Below are 17,623 nucleotides of genomic sequence, written 5' to 3'. Positions count from 1 at the left end.
CTACACTACAGTAAACTCATATCTTTTTATTCTTTTCAAATCATGTGTAGTGAAATGATTATATAAAATGTGCACTAAGAATCTTGCTTTGATTAGACATCTTAACATTGTACTTGGTCTGTGCCATGTGTGATGGCACTGGTGCAAAATGGTGGCCCCGTCTTTACTCATGGTGCTTTAGTGCACTTCCGGTGTTCAATTCCGTTGTGAAAAAGTATTGTTGATGGTTCATGATTAAGCTTGCTTTCATATACAATATACTTAATGCAAGTAATCTAAATGCTTTATAGGAATACATTTGATTTTTTCGAGTTATTTTACCTCTTATGTTTGGTTAATTTGTTTACAGGGTCAGTGTACGTTAATAAACATTACTGTAAAATGTGGCAGAATTAGCCAAGAATATGTGACATATTTTTGTATTGCTTCAGAATCCCAACTTGTACAGTAAACATTTGAATGAGTGTCTGGGTGAATTTAACTAATATGGTTACAGTTCTGACAGACTCTACAGGGATTCAGATACACCGGAATCACAGATCAAATTAAAACCTCATGTACAACAGTAATTTTACAGCACATCCTACTTTCGGACATCACGTTAAAAAAGACTGTTTACCGGTAGTCTTCTTCCCCGGGCTGTCACCAGGAAGATGTAGACACTAGTCGCAGACAGATTTATGTGGCCAAATGAAACTTTTTACAAAGCATAGCTATACGACCACAGAAAATGCATAGATAGTAAAATAATTTCTTAGAAAATGTGTATTCGTTAAATCCAGAGTAGATTCAGTTGTCTAAAATCATATGAAATCTGACTAAAACTAGACAAAAGTAGCCTAAAACGATTCAGATGACTAAATATGTTAAAAGTAATGTTTTGTCGTCTATAAGGCTAAACTAAATCAAAATATAAAAAAACATAGTCAAAATATAACACATCCTGTGCTGAAAACGCACATTGATTAGTTAACAAGTATAATACAGTATTATTTATCATTTATGCATTATAATATTATGAACTAGGGCTGCAGCTCAGAAACAGTTATATTTACCATAATTTAAGATTTTTCATTCATTTAAAGTTTTTATGTGTAGTGCTTTTCACAATAATTTACGTCACATAAACATATAGCCTAGTGCTTCTAAAAATGCTGTCTGTGTATGATACAACCATGTGTGTGTGTATATATAGCCTGTGTGTGTATCTTGTCCACAAAGTCCGTTTTTTAGGCATCACCTCTCAGGTCCTCGTAGGGTTGGCATTATCCCGGCTTGGATCAAGTGGCACTCCGCGATCTCTACAGGCCTTCGGATGGGTATCTCATGGAGGAATAGCTGTTAATTTTTTTGTTTGAGCAGGAGATATGTCAATGTGACATGTATCCCTTATACAATTAACTCATGTGATGCATTATATGCTTTACTGATAAATAAGTGCTTATAATCTAGTGTCCAACGTGAATCTTTTCATGTGGAAATGTGAATTGATTTACAAAAAATAATCAGAGCATTTCTCAGCAACAAATTTGAGCATTTTATGGTTTTGGGTTTATTTTTTTAGTTAGTCTGTGGACGAAACGTGCCATATAACAGCTTTTACACAATACATTATACAGTTGGCCTATATATTTTTTTAAATATGTAAAAGGCTATACCCCCTATTGAACTTCTTTTAAGGGCCAAGTATTTTCGCACATTTCACGGTCAGAATGACTCAAGAAATCAACATAAACATAACATAAAGGAATTATACATCTCAGAATAATATAATGATAACTTGTTCGAGCTAAACTTAAAACCACGTTTATAGTGATGGTGAATTATATGAAATAATAAATATAAATTGGTAGTAAAACAACAACTTAAGGTTACTTTATTATTTGGCGTCACATGACACGTATGTCGGGAAATGCTTATTACACGTTTGTTGAGGCGACGTCAGTGTCAGACGTGTTTGAGGCGACGTGCTTATCACACAACTGCTGAGGCGACGTAACCCTCTCAGACGTAAAAGTACACGACTATGGCGTCCGGAATGGGTCAATAACCTGACGCTGCAACGTGCACTCGTCTCACCGAACGTCTCACTGAACGTCTCACTGACGTCTTAAAAAAATTTTTTTTTTGCTATTAAATCCATGCAATTTAAGACGCAGACGTGACGTTGAAGTCACGTAGACGTCACGTAAATCACGTGTGGCAGTGAAGTGTCAAGCCAGACGTTACGCGTGATTCACGTGTAGCAGTGAAGTTATTTATTTATTTTTTCGCTAACACGTATCATAACATGCTGCTCACACGGCTCAGTGCAGTGTGTGAGCCAGTGCACAATTTTCTTGCCCTTCATACATTCCTCTCAATGGACGTGACATCAGCGTCTGACTTGTTACATGACGTCTGCGTCTACCTTTTTTTTTTTTAAATATATATTTTTGAGCAGTTTTTAGTGCGGCTGTTAGCTTTTTGCCGGCTAACTTATACAATATACAATAATGTTCTGCAAATTAAACATAAATATATTAATATATAATGATATTTGTTTTCAAGATAGCATAAAAAATGTATAAGATAAATAACAAATGTCTCCGGAAGTAAAGTTTAGGTTGTTTATTAGTATAATCTTGTCATTTAGTTTTATAAAATCCTTTTTAAATTCGTTTTACATTTGAGTCTTATTGTGTTTTATTTTTTTACATGTTTAATGTAGCCTACAGCATATCAGTGATGACCAACTCATCGATCGCAATCGCCTGTTAGATCTGATACTTTTGCTGTAAAAATATTAGAAAAATAGAAAATTACGTTAACCATTATTGTGTTATTTTGAAAGCACCTGTCTTCATTTTACGTTTAAAACGTAATAGGATTCTTTGAAGAAAAAAACAACTTATTTTATTATTTTTTTTCTTTCTTTTTAGAAAGAAAATTAATATTTTTATTCAGCAATAATGTTATGTTGATAGTATTTATTTTTTTGATAATAATTTGCCAGGATTCAAATCAATCAATCAATCCTGTAAAAATATCATTGAAAAACTTAATTAATAGCACAACGTTAATCCATTGAATTATCAGGCGACATAAAAATGTTAAAAATTAAACTTTGCATCACATAAATAAACAAAGTATATTAAACTAGAAAATAATTATTTTAAATTGTAATAATATTTTCTATTAACCAAACATTATACATTATTAATTCATGACATTATAAGTACATAGATTGCTATAGAAACAGTGTTCTATGAGCACATATGACTGCACATAAGTACTGACTGTTCCAATCTAAAAAAAAAAAAATTTGATCATGATCGGAGCAGTCATAAACAAAATTTGTTACATAATAAATGCCTACTGAAGTGGTTATGGTTTTTTGTAAGAATATCCATATTTAAAATTAAATGAAAACCTGAATAATCTTTTTATTTTTATCTTTTTTTTCTCAGAGGGAGCATCGTCACCACTTTCTTTAAGCCAGGTTTTAGCATTTGCTTCAGGTTCAACCTCCATTCCAAGGCTGGGTTTCCCTGTTGAACCAGCACTTGAGTTCCTGCATCAACAGGATAATAAGCATGCCAAAATTTACCCTGAAGCAAATACATGTACTATTGTTTTGAGGCTGCCAATGCATCGATTGTTTGAGGACTTTGAAATTTACATGAAAGAGGGCATTTTGCAGGCCCCCACATTTGGGGTAATGTAGTTCAGTTAATGGCAACCCCATTGTATATTGTTCTTTTTTGTGTCTAGTGTTCTTTGCAACACCATTGTATATTGTTCTGTTTTGTGTCTAGTGTTCTTTGCAACACCATTGTATATTGTTCTTTTTTTGTTTCTAGTGTTCTTTGTCATGCAAAAACATTTTTTTGTGTAGTAATTGTGGTAAATAAAATACTTTGTTCATAGCACCTGCTGTTTTTGTGTACACTAAAAAATTTAATTTTGTGTTTAAGCACTCAAAAACAGTCAATTTGTGATTATAAAATTTAAATAATTAATATACATATAGTCCAGTCTTGTTCAATGACTGTCATAGTTTACATCAGGTAATACTGATAAAGTACATTGTTATATTGGTGACATGAAATTTCTACCAACATTTTCAGCACATTAAAGAATGTATTTGAAACATTAATCTCAAATTTTTTTGCAGTGTAAATTATTTAATTTCACTCATAAAAGCCCTACAGTGACATATTAAAATTTAATGTATTTAACAAATATAAGACATGAAGATTTAAAATATTCCACACACTTAAGGTTAAAATGGTAAAGGCAAAAAATAGAGATGGCGTAAATATTCCAAATATGCAGACTGAAGAATGTGTAAGAATATTGATACAAAAAAATGAAATAAAGGGCTTAAGGAAAAAGCTGTCTTCTACCTGTTTATCTTTAGGTAGACCTTCCATATCATCAAGGTTGAACTAGGAAATCTTGGGCTTAAAAAGGTTGGTGACTACTGGGTTACACTATTCAACAAATAATTACACTTTTTGAGCAACATGACACAAGCAATTGATAATGTAGGAAAAGGACAATTACATAATTTTATAAATTTGCCTAACCATTTGCTACAGGGGTGTTGCTAGGGTCGAAAGGGATAAGGGGCTTAGGCCCTAAAAAGTATCCCCTAACCACACAAAAAAGACGTTCTAATTCACCCCACTAATATACCCTCACTTACATAAGGTGATCTACTGTAATGTTAATAATAAGATTATAAATGGTTTAATAATAAATAAAGGGTTTTTGAGTTGACAGTTTAACAATCAATTGTGAAGCTTTGTGACTTGTAACACCAAAAAGGAAAAAAGCATTGATAAATGAACCCACTTTTCATTTACTAGTCTGTTATAAGCCATATCACACCACTTAAGTTTTTTTGTTACTTTTTTTGAAAATGTCATTTCCTGCATGTCTTCAAAACTGAAAATATGATTTATTTTCTAGAGTGAGTTGTTATGCAATGTGATACAAAGCTACAAACATGTTGGACAGAGTGATTACCTTAGGTGTGTTGTCAAGATACTGGAATATTTTAATTCAATACCATGCAAAATATTGATATTCAATAGGCTACTCTTTTTGATATAATAACAACTTTATAAAAAATAGTACAAAAAAATGACAATAAAGATCTATATGCTAAAAATATGTTTACTACAAATTACTTTAGAGGGATTTTTTTTCAGTTTTCCTCAAAATGGTTGATGTGGGCATTGTAGCACTTTAAATACATGTAATGCCCGTTTCATTCATACTTGAGCAGAAATTATATATGCCTCACAAAGAAGATGAACAGTCCAGGAAATCCCTAATATGGATGAAGGCATCAGCTATTGCTGTAGTTGAATAAAAATAAGATCTGAGTAAACATGACAAAACTTTGATCATTTACACGACTGCGACAATGAATGTTTTATACAGAATTATTATCCCCCTTTGAATTTTCTTTTCTTTTTTAAATATTTCCCAAATGATGTTTAACAGAGCAAGGAAATTTCCACAGTATGTCTGATAATATTTTTTTCTTCTGGAGAAAGTCTCATTTGTTTTATTTCAGCTAGAATAAAAGCAATTTTGCATTTAAAAAAAAACATTTTTAAGTCAAAATGATTAGCCCCTTCAAGCTATTTTTTTTCCAATAGTCTACACAACAAACCATCACTATTCAATAACTTGCCTACCTATCCTGCATTTAAAGCCTGTAAATGTCACTTTGTGAAGTTTTCAAACTAATTTCGAGAGGAGCACGTGATATGATTGACTGCAGCTGGCCACTCATCTACATTCACTAGTTAGCCAATCAGATTAACCCCAACTCACTATAAGTAGCCTAGCTAGAACTACTCTCTTATCTTCGTTTTCCGAAGAAACTAACGATAAGTCCGCTCCAGCTCTTCCGAAAGCTACTCACGGACAAACCAACCTCCTACTATTTTCAATCATCATCATCATCATCATCATCATCATCATAATATCGTCGTCAACTACAACGAAAACAACAACGGAGGCGGCGGAGATCACAACAGCGCAGCAACGGGCAAAAAAGAAAGCTCCGCGCCAAAGGCCTAGCTACTCCAGCCAGAGCACAATGTTTTATTCAATCCTCTATCTCCCGCTACTTCAAACCGCCACGTACCTTCTCCAGCGTCATCATACGACTCTCGTATCCAACAAACGACAGTCACAGAACTCCTCCAAACTCCTAGACGCCGGAACCACAAATTCCATACTGCTGCAATAAACCTGAAAAGACCTTACGAATCCACGTCTTCGCTGACTCCGCCCCCCTAGGACATTACAACCACACGCTCCTACTATGCCCCCTAAACACTACGTACTACAGCCCACAAACACTGCGTCACCCCGGGCCACCAGAGAAAGCCCTAAAGCAATCTCGGAATCTCCCGGACAATAACGCAACTCTTCTAGCCTGCAGCTCCCCAATCCAGCCCTCCTCTTCCAGCAATCCTTACCACTCTAAACCCAGCCTTCCCTCCTCTCACACTTGCTACTACTGCGGCGACAGGCACGCCGTCAGCCAAGTCTAAAGAAAACAAATTACTTGTCAACATTTTTAATCTTTATTCTGATTTACGTTTGCACCCTGACCTAATTTTTCTGAATTTCTCATTCCAGGTCTGTATAACGGATCCAAGCCCGGTATCTTGGCGCTCCCTTCCCAGCCCTCCACCAACGCTGAACCAGAAATCACAGAGCTATTATAGAAAAAGAGATCGACAATAAATTCATGTTCGATCCCCTCATTCTTGCTGCTTCGTCAAGCACATTCACATTAGCCTACTGAAATGGGCATTAGAACGTTTCTAAAAACGTCTAATAACGGATCTTTCATCTTCTCATAATTCCGCCTTTTTCAGCATTATTCATCGCGCCGAACGAAGATGCCCTAAAGAGATTTCTTGGTTTGTGGCGTGATATTTAATTAATCTAGTCTGCTGCAAAGCTTCGCAGTCGACATCACCCCCGCCTTTTAAGTAATTCCATTAAACCCTGATCTCTGGTATCTCCGATTTCTGGCATTAATCTGGCATCACAATTCTACTTCGCAGTCTGTCTATCATTCGGACGCAGAAGTAACCACATTTCAGAAACAATTTGCGGGATTCTCGCCAATAACTACGGCGTTCGCACGTAGTTCATCTACTAGACGTTTACACGTATCTCTGAGATATAAGTTCTGAAGATATAATATATCTGAAGATATAAGAAAACTTAGTGACAAGTCTTTCTAATATTGGCATTTCCATCGTGGAAGAACCTCCGGCTCAAGCACTTCTATAAAATTCCTAAGCATCAATTTGGATTCGCAGAATTGCATACATGCATACCTAAATAAATCGACTGAAATTTAGTTCCCTTATATATTCTTGAAGAGAAAAGATCGCGCTAAGCACAAACTGTCTATCTTAGGACATCAAAACTCACACGCGCATTATCCTGCAGGGACGCCTTTTTGTCACGCACCTCCAACTCGCAGCATCAGTCCCCGGATTAGATGAGAATATATCTCTATCCGATCTCGGCCATATCAACTCGGTCTGAAGGGCGTCGCGCACCGGAGGCACCGCTCAGCGCGGCGACGGGGTGCACACATGACAGGGGGAAGGCTAATGCACACCAGACACGCAAATTCATATGTAATTTAATCTAAACTATTTACATAGCGCTCCGTGGCGTGGCAGAATACAAATAGAGTCCTGAATTGTGACTAAGCACTGCGGACAGCCCCCGACGCGCACCCTGATAGAACATATGTTTTGAATTCTAAAATGCATGGCGCAACGCAGCATGTCACCGAACAGCGCTTAAGGCGTGCGACCGGCTTATGCTTTCCTTCCTAAGCGCTGGAATTGCTGCCCACTCATTTATAAACGATCCAATTTCATCCTCAGTACATATCTTTAATACACAGACGCCGCCCCCGCCGTAGGCTTAGAGGGATGTTATCAGGACTGCCGACGCGCTACCAACGGACCATATCGCGGAGAAATTAATAGTCCGCCTCCAAAATTCTCATTTACCGTTACAATGAAGCCGCTGTCCACTGCACTAACAAAAGGCGTTATCATTATCATTATCATGCTTAAATTCATATACAACTCTTCATTTGGACTTCAGCAAAAAAAAAATAAATAAATAAAAATTAAAATAAAATAAAATAAATTAATTTATAACTGTTGTACATGTTCCTAATTATATAAGGAAATTGCTGATTCCCTTTCTTGCTTTTGTTTCTAGAAACTGATACCAGAAGCAGAGCCGCACCTGACCTCATCCCTCCTTTGAAGATGACATTCCCACATACATGATTTGCATCAACACCTATAAATATATTTTAGGAAGTAACCCCAGAATATCTCAATAGTTCCTCACTACAGAACACATCCAAACATTTCATTCCCCACATAACACTTCATTCCCGTTTGCCCCCGCAAACAATCAGTCTATTCATCACATACTTGCATTCACACAAACTATGATTCTATTGCTAATTCACAAACCGGCCTTCTTATTAAAGGCTTCCCACCCTCCCAGACATCAGACTGCCCATCTCGCCCTACATACTCTCCAACGCATTTCCACACTCAGAAAGGATACCTATCCTTGCATACAGACTACACTCTAGATGCAATGTTTATTCTTGTTTTTTTTTTCGAGTTTCTCAGATGTTGTGAAATTACAGTAACATCTAATTTGATCCGTACATCCACCCCACCATCACAGATCTAACTTTGATTGACGAGGAAACTATCAATCATGATAAACAGATCAATCCAGAAAAGGACAATGCATCTACATATTCAATATCCCCTTCCCCACAAGCCATTCCAAACACTCCTAGCATACATACACTATAGGAAATGCTAAGCTTAAGTCCCCCAGCCCCCCTTTTTTCACACACCATCCAGTGACACGCCTTGGTTTCAAAAACACATTAAAGCAGTCCTCCACCATTCAGGCTTCCCACCAGATTCATACTCCAGTCAGATTTGGAGCCGCCACCACAGTTGCACATAAAGGGCTATCTCAACAACACATACAAACAACAGGAAGGTGGTCTTCCGATACCTTCAAATCTTACATTCGACTCAGCCACAGTCATCTAAAGGAAGCCCAAAGGACCCTCACCAGCAGACACCTTAAACCTAGCGGCCAAAAGCACGAGCCTAATCCAGGGATAAGACAAGACACAGCCATCCCGGCTCCCAGAGGGCGGAGGAGCTACTCAGCCACCCAAGGGCGCGGGCACGACCCAGCCACCTAACCCTGCTTTCTTCCTTCTGGCTCTGAGTCGCACTCAGCTTTCTCTCCCTATTCACTCACCCAACTCCAGCAGGAGTTTTTCCCGCCCAGGCCCCCCCTGTCACCCCCGCCCCCCCCTGGCCGCTGCCACAGAAGTCTTCACCACCCCTCCACCTTTCCCTGACTTCTGTAGGACCCTGCCCCCCCCCATGGCTCTGACTCCCGCAGGAGTGTTACCCCGAGCTTCGGTTCCCGCAGGAATCATCTCACAGCCCCTCCCCCAACCCTAGCTTTTACATATTATAGGTCATTTTAACAATGACATATAATATAGCCTTTTATTTTCCTCTCTGTTTGATTTTATTTATATAAATTCATATATATATGCACCCACGCATATAAATATTAATTTATATATAGCGCTGCCACCACCACGCTCTGTTCCCGCAGGAACACCCCCAGAGCACCAATTCTGCCCGTCACCCTCCAGCAGGAGTCTTCACTTCCCCCTCATCTCTCCCGACTCCTACTGGAGCTGGCCAAAATAGCTCAACCAACCCAGAGCTGTGACACGAGCACGAGTCACGTCACCGACCCTCCCCAGCCCTAGCTTATTTTATTTTCTGATACTTTATTTTACACACTTACCTTTCGTTTATTTTATTTCATTTATATATATGTATATATATATGCACTCACGCATATAAATATACATTTATATATAGTGCCGTCACCCTCAAGCTCTAACTCCCGCAGGAGTGGTCCCGAGCATCGACCCCCGCAGGGGTCATCGCCCAACTGCCATTCACCCTTCAGCTGGGGCCTTCACCTGCCCTTCCTCTTCCCGACTCCAGCTGGAGATGGCAAATTCAGCTCTATCTCCCGCAGGAGTGTCCAGGAGCTTCGACTCCCGCAGGAGTCCAAAAAATCGCCCCCCCAAGGCACTAGATTACCCCTTATATATATTTATATATCTATATATTTTCATATATACATATATATTTATATATAGCGCTGCCACCTCCCAGCTCTATCTCCGCAAGGAGTGTTCCTTGAGCAATTCACTCCTTTGGAGTCCATGCCCCACCCCAGCCCCCTTCACCCCCCTTATCCAGCTGAAGTCCTCACTTCCCCTTCCCCATTTTTAACTACTCCAGCAGGATTCCTGTCCATCCCATGGCTCTAACCCCGCAGGGGTCTCCCCGAGTCTCTACTCCCGCAGGAGTATTCATAGCCCACGCCAACCCTGCTCGGGCTCCCGCAGGAGTCTGTATCACCCTTTGCTCCCACAGGAGCCCCCTTTACCTTTCTTTCTGTAAAACCACTATATCCAGCAGCCGGATATAGCCTTCCAAGCCTTTTGGGGAGTTTCTTCGAATACACGGCTGCTGTCCCGAGTCTCCTGCATTTGGGGAGCTCTCGAGAACCACCTGATCTCGTACTCCCCTCATATGCTCTATGGACCAGGCGGGAGCCCTGGGCTCACCTATCTCCGAGCTCAGGGTTCTCTCCCGGGACAGCATGCCAAACTTGCTAACAGTTGTCAAGCAATATCTAAGTGTGAACTCTTGAAGTGAAGTTTTCAAACTAATTTCGAGAGGAGCACGTGATATGATTGACTGCAGCTGGCCACTCATCTACATTCACTAGTTAGCCAATCAGATTAACCCCAACTCACTATAAGTAGCCTAGCTAGAACTACTCTCTTATCTTCGTTTTCCGAAGAAACCCCCCATCCACCCCTTCTCCTCCTTTTTTCTTTTACCACGTGGAGCTCTCGAGAACCACCTGATCTCGTACTCCCCTCATATGCTCTATGGACCAGGCGGGAGCCCTGGGCTCACCTATCTCCGAGCTCAGGGTTCTCTCCCGGGACAGCATGCCAAACTTGCTAACAGTTGTCAAGCAATATCTAAGTGTGAACTCTTGAAGTGAAGTTTTCAAACTAATTTTGAGAGGAGCACGTGATATGATTGACTGCAGCTGGCCACTCATCTACATTCACTAGTTAGCCAATCAGATTAACCCCAACTCACTATAAGTAGCCTAGCTAGAACTACTCTCTTATCTTCGTTTTCCGAAGAAACCCCCCATCCACCCCTTCTCCTCCTTTTTTCTTTTACCACGTGGAGCTCTCAAGAACCACCTGATCTCGTACTCCCCTCATATGCTCTATGGACCAGGTGGGAGCCCTGGGCTCACCTATCTCCGAGCTCAGGGTTCTCTCCCGGGACAGCATGCCAAACTTGCTAACAGTTGTCAAGCAATATCTAAGTGTGAACTCTTGAAACATACATTTTCTCTTTTTTTTGGACAAAAGTGTTATACTTGTACTTTTGTGAATATTTGTTTGTAATTTAGAAATTATAATACTGTTTAAAAAGACTAATCGCACAAGTATTTGCACAGCTGCGCGCAAGGCAGGTGCCGTAGGTCACGCCTATCACTCAATGCAGAAGTAAAAAGCAGGCTTAAGGCCGGATGTGCACTGTGCAATTTTGAGCCAAATTCTGATTTGTGACTCTTCTTTGAATGCAATGTACAGGAGGAACAAAGAGGTATATAACCTCTCTTGATCGGCAATCTCATAGTCGAATCATTTTATTGCAGGTTAGACATTTTGGTCGGCACTCTTGAGAGAATCACGGAGTTGAATTAGAGCTGTTGACTAAGTTGAACTCTGTGTTTGTGCTCTTACTGCACCCTAGTACTGTGAAAACTAGGGATGCAAAAATAACATTTACTTACACTTCACTTGTCACAAACCTGTTTGAGTTTCTTTGTTCTGATAAACACAACATAAGATAATTTGAAAAATGATCAAAACCGGTAACCATTGACTTCCATAATATGTTTTTCCTACAATGAATGTCAATGATTACTGGTTTCTAACATTCTTCAAAATAATTTCTCTTGTGTTCAACAGATAAAAAGAAACTCAATTGTTTAGAACCATTTCATGGTGAGTGAATAGTGAGTAAATTTCCCTTTTTGGGTGAATTATCCTTTTAAAGACTATTCAGATTTTTCAGAGCAACATATTTAGTTAAATAACTGTTTACTGTAATGTGTAGTGATAAATATTTTGCAGTTACTTACCATAAAAAATTGATGGACAATTCCAACTGCATTACTGGACAGAAAATGTATTTAAACCCCTGACCAAGGAACTCAGCAAAGGAAACTTGTTGTACAGTACCTCAAATGAAAGGAAGCACATGATTATCATTTTGGGTTCAAAATTCAGCATAAGTAACAACATGACCAACTTCTTTATAAACATATTGTTTACTGATCAATTATGTTAGGCAACATTTAGATAAATTACTTACTGAACATATCGCAGAACATGTGATTAATATGATTAGTTAGGGATATTTTTATACCAACAACACTAATAAGGTTAGCAAGAACTTTTTCTTCATTACAACATTAAATATTTTAGCTGAATTTTCTTTAATGTTCTACTGAAGAAAGAAAGTCTCCCTGTGAGTGAGTAAATTAATGGGGAATTTTTGGGTGAACTACCCCTTTAAAGTCTGTTTTTTTTTATCAGTGATTTTCACTGCCTGATTGATACAATATAAAGTGGGTCTCAGGCCAGACAAAGCACTGCATTAAATTCCATTCTTCAGCGCCATGTCTTAAAAATATGTAAATTTATTTTACCACAATATTTTCCATGGAGTTTTAGCACTCGTCTGAATGTGTTTTTACGTTTGGACAACTAAATGAATGGTTAAGCCTATTTAACGGATTCTATTTTAATTAAATTACATTATTGTTGATGTAAAAGGCACTTTATGAATCTAAAAAAGTCACATTACGTTAACCTTTCGCTGGACGTTTATCGGTGGCTGATAAACACTTGCTGTGCATATAAGTTAGCCCATTAGGAGTATTATAACCCCAACGACATAATTACAGCATCTCACTTGCGTCAAAAATTCAAAAACTGTAGAAATGGACGCCCTTTAAGTTACGTTAAAAGTTAATGTTAAGCCAGTATGGGCACACATTGGACAACCTCCTAAGACAACGTAGCACTGCCCTAACGCCAGACCAAATCGTTCTATAACAAAATCATTATGATACTGTCCGTTCATAACTATCTAAAACGCATGTTTAATGTTAACCATAGTAAAAGCTACGGCAAATTCACAAAGGACTGAGCTAACGTTAGCAACGTAACGTTAACTTTTCTCGTTTGGAATGGCGGATCACGGACACAGTCGTCACATCAAAGAAAATGCTTATTCTCTTGAAAATAACCATTTACTTCATTAAAAACATTATATATCAAGTCTACATAAATACATTCTTGCTAAAAAGAATCTTAAATATATTCTGCGACATAAAAGCGAGATTTATCAAACGGTGTGTAACCTAACTTGGGAGCGCGCTCGACCATTGGTCGGTCGCTGTGAAATTTAAAAACGACCAAAATAGACAGTCCGAACGAGACCATTTTATGGGTACATGTAATCAACAAAGTATTTTCTGTAATAAACAGTCTGTTACAATATAAAATGTGACTTACTGTGCAAATGGATGTACAAAAATCCGGGTCTGGCATCTTCCTTCAATCTGACTGGATTCTGAAGAGCAAAAACTCCTGTGGGCTTTGGCGCCGAGGCAAAGGGACATAACGCGCATGCGCACAAAACAAACATAATTTCTTCTAATAGACTTTAATTAATTATTTTAGATTGGTTCAAAACACATATAATTCACTTAAAACCAATTTAAAAATATTTATTAAAATCAACAACTAAATTAAATTGTTTAAAATTAACAAATTTGAATTATGTTTAATTTAATAGAGGCCTAAATCATTTTTTTCAGTGTGCTTGTAGGATTGTTACAGCCATGTCCTTACGAATCTCTGAGAGGCTGTGCTCATCTGAAGGGATTATAATGTCTGATAATGTTTGAGGAAAAGCCTCCACTACCTCCGTAGCCATCTTTGATACACATAATAATAACATAAATAATAATAATATGTAAAATAATATAAGCGAAACACATTAGCTCAGCAGAATAACATAAGTAATTACTACATCACTGAGACTGTATGCCACAGGTGTCAAACTCAGTTCCAAAAGGGCCGCAGCTCTGCACAGTTTAGTTCCAACCCTAATTAAACACACCTGATTAAACTAATTGAGTCCTTCAGGCTTGTTTGAAACCTACAGGTAAGTGTGTTGGAGCAGGGTTGGAACTAAACTGTGCAGGGCTTCGGCCTTCCAGGAATTGAGTTTGACACCATTGCTGTTTGCGCAAAAAAAAATCTTTGTTTAAATGTTAAATGTTATTCAATTGTAAATTTGCATAGTTACCTGCATGACATAGACTCCACAGTTGTAACTATCCTGCTGGTTGGTGTGGTTCAAGACACCATGGGTCCATTTCACATCCACCCAGTCAGTCTTACCATGACATATTTGGCGCATTTTGAAGTACTGCCTACAGTTATGTGAGAAAAGCATAGTGTAGAATTGACAATTAAATGATCATTAAAATAAAATGATTCAAATTGGAGTGGTTTACGGAAACAACAGAGCTCACAAGAGTAATAAGATGAAGGACTGAATGAATGACAGATTTAATTTTCTACAAATTTAAAAAATATAATCAATAAACAATTTGAGAAATATTTTATGTTTTTTTTTTCAATATTGGAACGAACGTACAATACTATGAAATTAAATATTTTTAAATGAAACAAAATTAAAAACCCCATCCAATCCAAAATGCAAAACAGACTTGCTGAATGTAGAGTAAATGTACTCATTTGTTTAATATATGAATATCTAATAAATAACTAACATAGTTATTTATTTATTAGTCATAAATTAATTTGATTGACAATGCTTCTTGAGTGTTATATATAGTTATTGCTTAACAGATAATGAACTCACTATTTGCTAATGCTTAATAAATGATTTATAGTGTGTAGTTATTATAGTGTTACCATATATATACAGTATATATATATATATATATACAGTATATATATATATATATATATATATATATATATATATATATATATATATATATATATATATATATATATATATATATATACACACTTAATTCTGTGTTTACATATTCAATTCTGTATTTGATGATGCATGTTTTCAATTTGTAAAAAAAAGTTTATAACTATTTGTGCATAAAAGTATTTACTAATAGTTTATGACTAAATCATAAATGTGACCCTGGACAAATAAAGCTGTCATGACTAACAAAAAAGAACAAACATATTTTTGGAGACTGAGATTGATCACATGCAAGGTGAATAAATACTATTTACATATGTCTATATTTTTGGTTGCCGGAGATAAAAACTATTTGAAAATAGGGAATAGGATAGTTTTAAAAAATCTAAATACTGACAAAATCACTTGAAATTTTCTACATTTCTTAGCAATGCATATTACTAAATAAAAGTTTTGATACATTTGCTGTAAGAAATGTACGGAACATGGAACATTTTTTTTACTTTATATCTTTATGATTTTTGGCATGAAAAATATTGATAATTTTGACTTGTTTTTATTTTACATTAAGAAACAAAAAAATGGTTCAGGGTTCTGAGATAACACATACACTACCTTCTTAGCCAACTATTAAACACATAGATATGATAATAATAATAATAATAATAATAATAATAATAGGAAGAAGAAGAAAAAGAAGAATATACAAATGTATACACACACACAATTGAAGTTTTATTATCCCCGTATATTTCCCCCCAATTGTTGTTTAATGGAAAAAAGATTTTTTCAACATATTTCTAATGATAATAGTATTAATAACTCATTTCTAATAACTGATTTATTTGATCTTTGCCATGATAACAGTAAATCATATTAGACTAGATATTTTAAGACACTGATATTCAGCTTAAAGTGACATTTAAAGACTTAGATAGATTTATTGGGTTAACTAGGCAAGTTATGAAAGTCATTGGATAATAAAATAAATATATAGCTTAAGGTGGCTAATAATATTGACCTTTAAATATTTTATTATTATTATTAAACTATCATTTTAATTTAGACAAAAATAACAAAACACACACACACACACACACACACACACACCTATAATAGATTAACAAAAGTAAACATAAAACTGGGTTTGTGGCTTTGTGACTGTATGGTAATAATTAGTAAAAAATATACCTGAATCTTTGGGCAGCAAGGTCAGAATCTCTCTCTTCTTCCATTCCTTGGGGATCAACGACAAAGACCTTCTGTAAATTCCTGTTGAGATACTAGTAAAGGCATATTTATTTGGTCACTTATCCATTTTCATAATTAATCAACTACAATGTGTTGACAAGTTTTACATACCAGGAACTTCCAGTGGTTTCTGTTTACATTAATAAATCCAATTACAGCATCATAGTCTTGAAAGTTGACCTTTAAAATAGTTAAACAGTTTAAGTGTTAAAAATTCTGTTAATTGTTTTTTTTTATTTATTTATTTAGCTTTTAAAAAAATCTCACCTTCCGAAAACTATGATTTGACATTGCAGACCTCTCCCCGAATACAACAATGCCAGCAGAGTAATGGTTAAAAAGAAAGATTCTTTTTCCATAGTCCTTTGAATTTAGCAGCACTTGAAAGTAGCATCCAATTGTCTGCAAGACAAGGAAATATACCTCAACTATAAAAATCTAACTAGGTATAATAACTTACAAGCATTTGTATAGGCAAGTTAAAGTTACATTTTGCAGAACATTGACACTCCAGGGAAATATTGGGCAGCTTATTTGATATCCAGTTGATAAATTAATGATGCAACCACTTTGTATTGTGTAATTTGGGTTATACTTTAGTTTAAGGGCCAATTCTCACTATAACCCACCTAGTGTTATGATATTTTCTGTTTTCTTTTGTACTTATACATATGCATTATCTTATTCTACATCTTACTTAACCCAACTATTATTTTCTTAATTAGTAATGAACAGTAATTTAAGAGTTTATTGACGCAAAATCCATAGTTGATAATAGCGAAAATGGTACCTTAATATAAAAAGTGAATTTATATTTCAGAAAATATAATCAGTTAGCTTTTGTTAATTAAACATTTGTTGTGTGTATTGGATGTATGAATTAAAAATCAATTGTTGTAGCAATATAACAAAAGTAATGAATATTTAATAAAAACCAATTTGCAATAAATTGACATGCTTATAAACATTTACAGTACATTAAAAGTGAAAAAAATGCATCATTCATTAGTTTAATTAGTCATAAAGTAATTAAATGATTTGAATTAACAATTAATACACAGTTCTCTGGATGCTGATTAGTCAATTACAAC

At 36.3% G+C, this 17,623-nt stretch overlaps 1 protein-coding gene across 1 annotated transcript in view; it reads left to right on the top strand.

Annotated features, from left to right (window-relative positions):
* The window catches only part of LOC130222025 (NACHT, LRR and PYD domains-containing protein 12-like), a 272,015-nt gene that overhangs the window by 40,015 nt on the left and 214,377 nt on the right, over positions 1-17,623 (top strand).

Source organism: Danio aesculapii, chromosome 4, assembly GCF_903798145.1.
Source record: "Danio aesculapii chromosome 4, fDanAes4.1, whole genome shotgun sequence".
Classification (NCBI taxonomy): Eukaryota; Metazoa; Chordata; class Actinopteri; order Cypriniformes; family Danionidae; genus Danio; species Danio aesculapii.
This window is presented reverse-complemented; position numbering and strand designations above follow the sequence as displayed.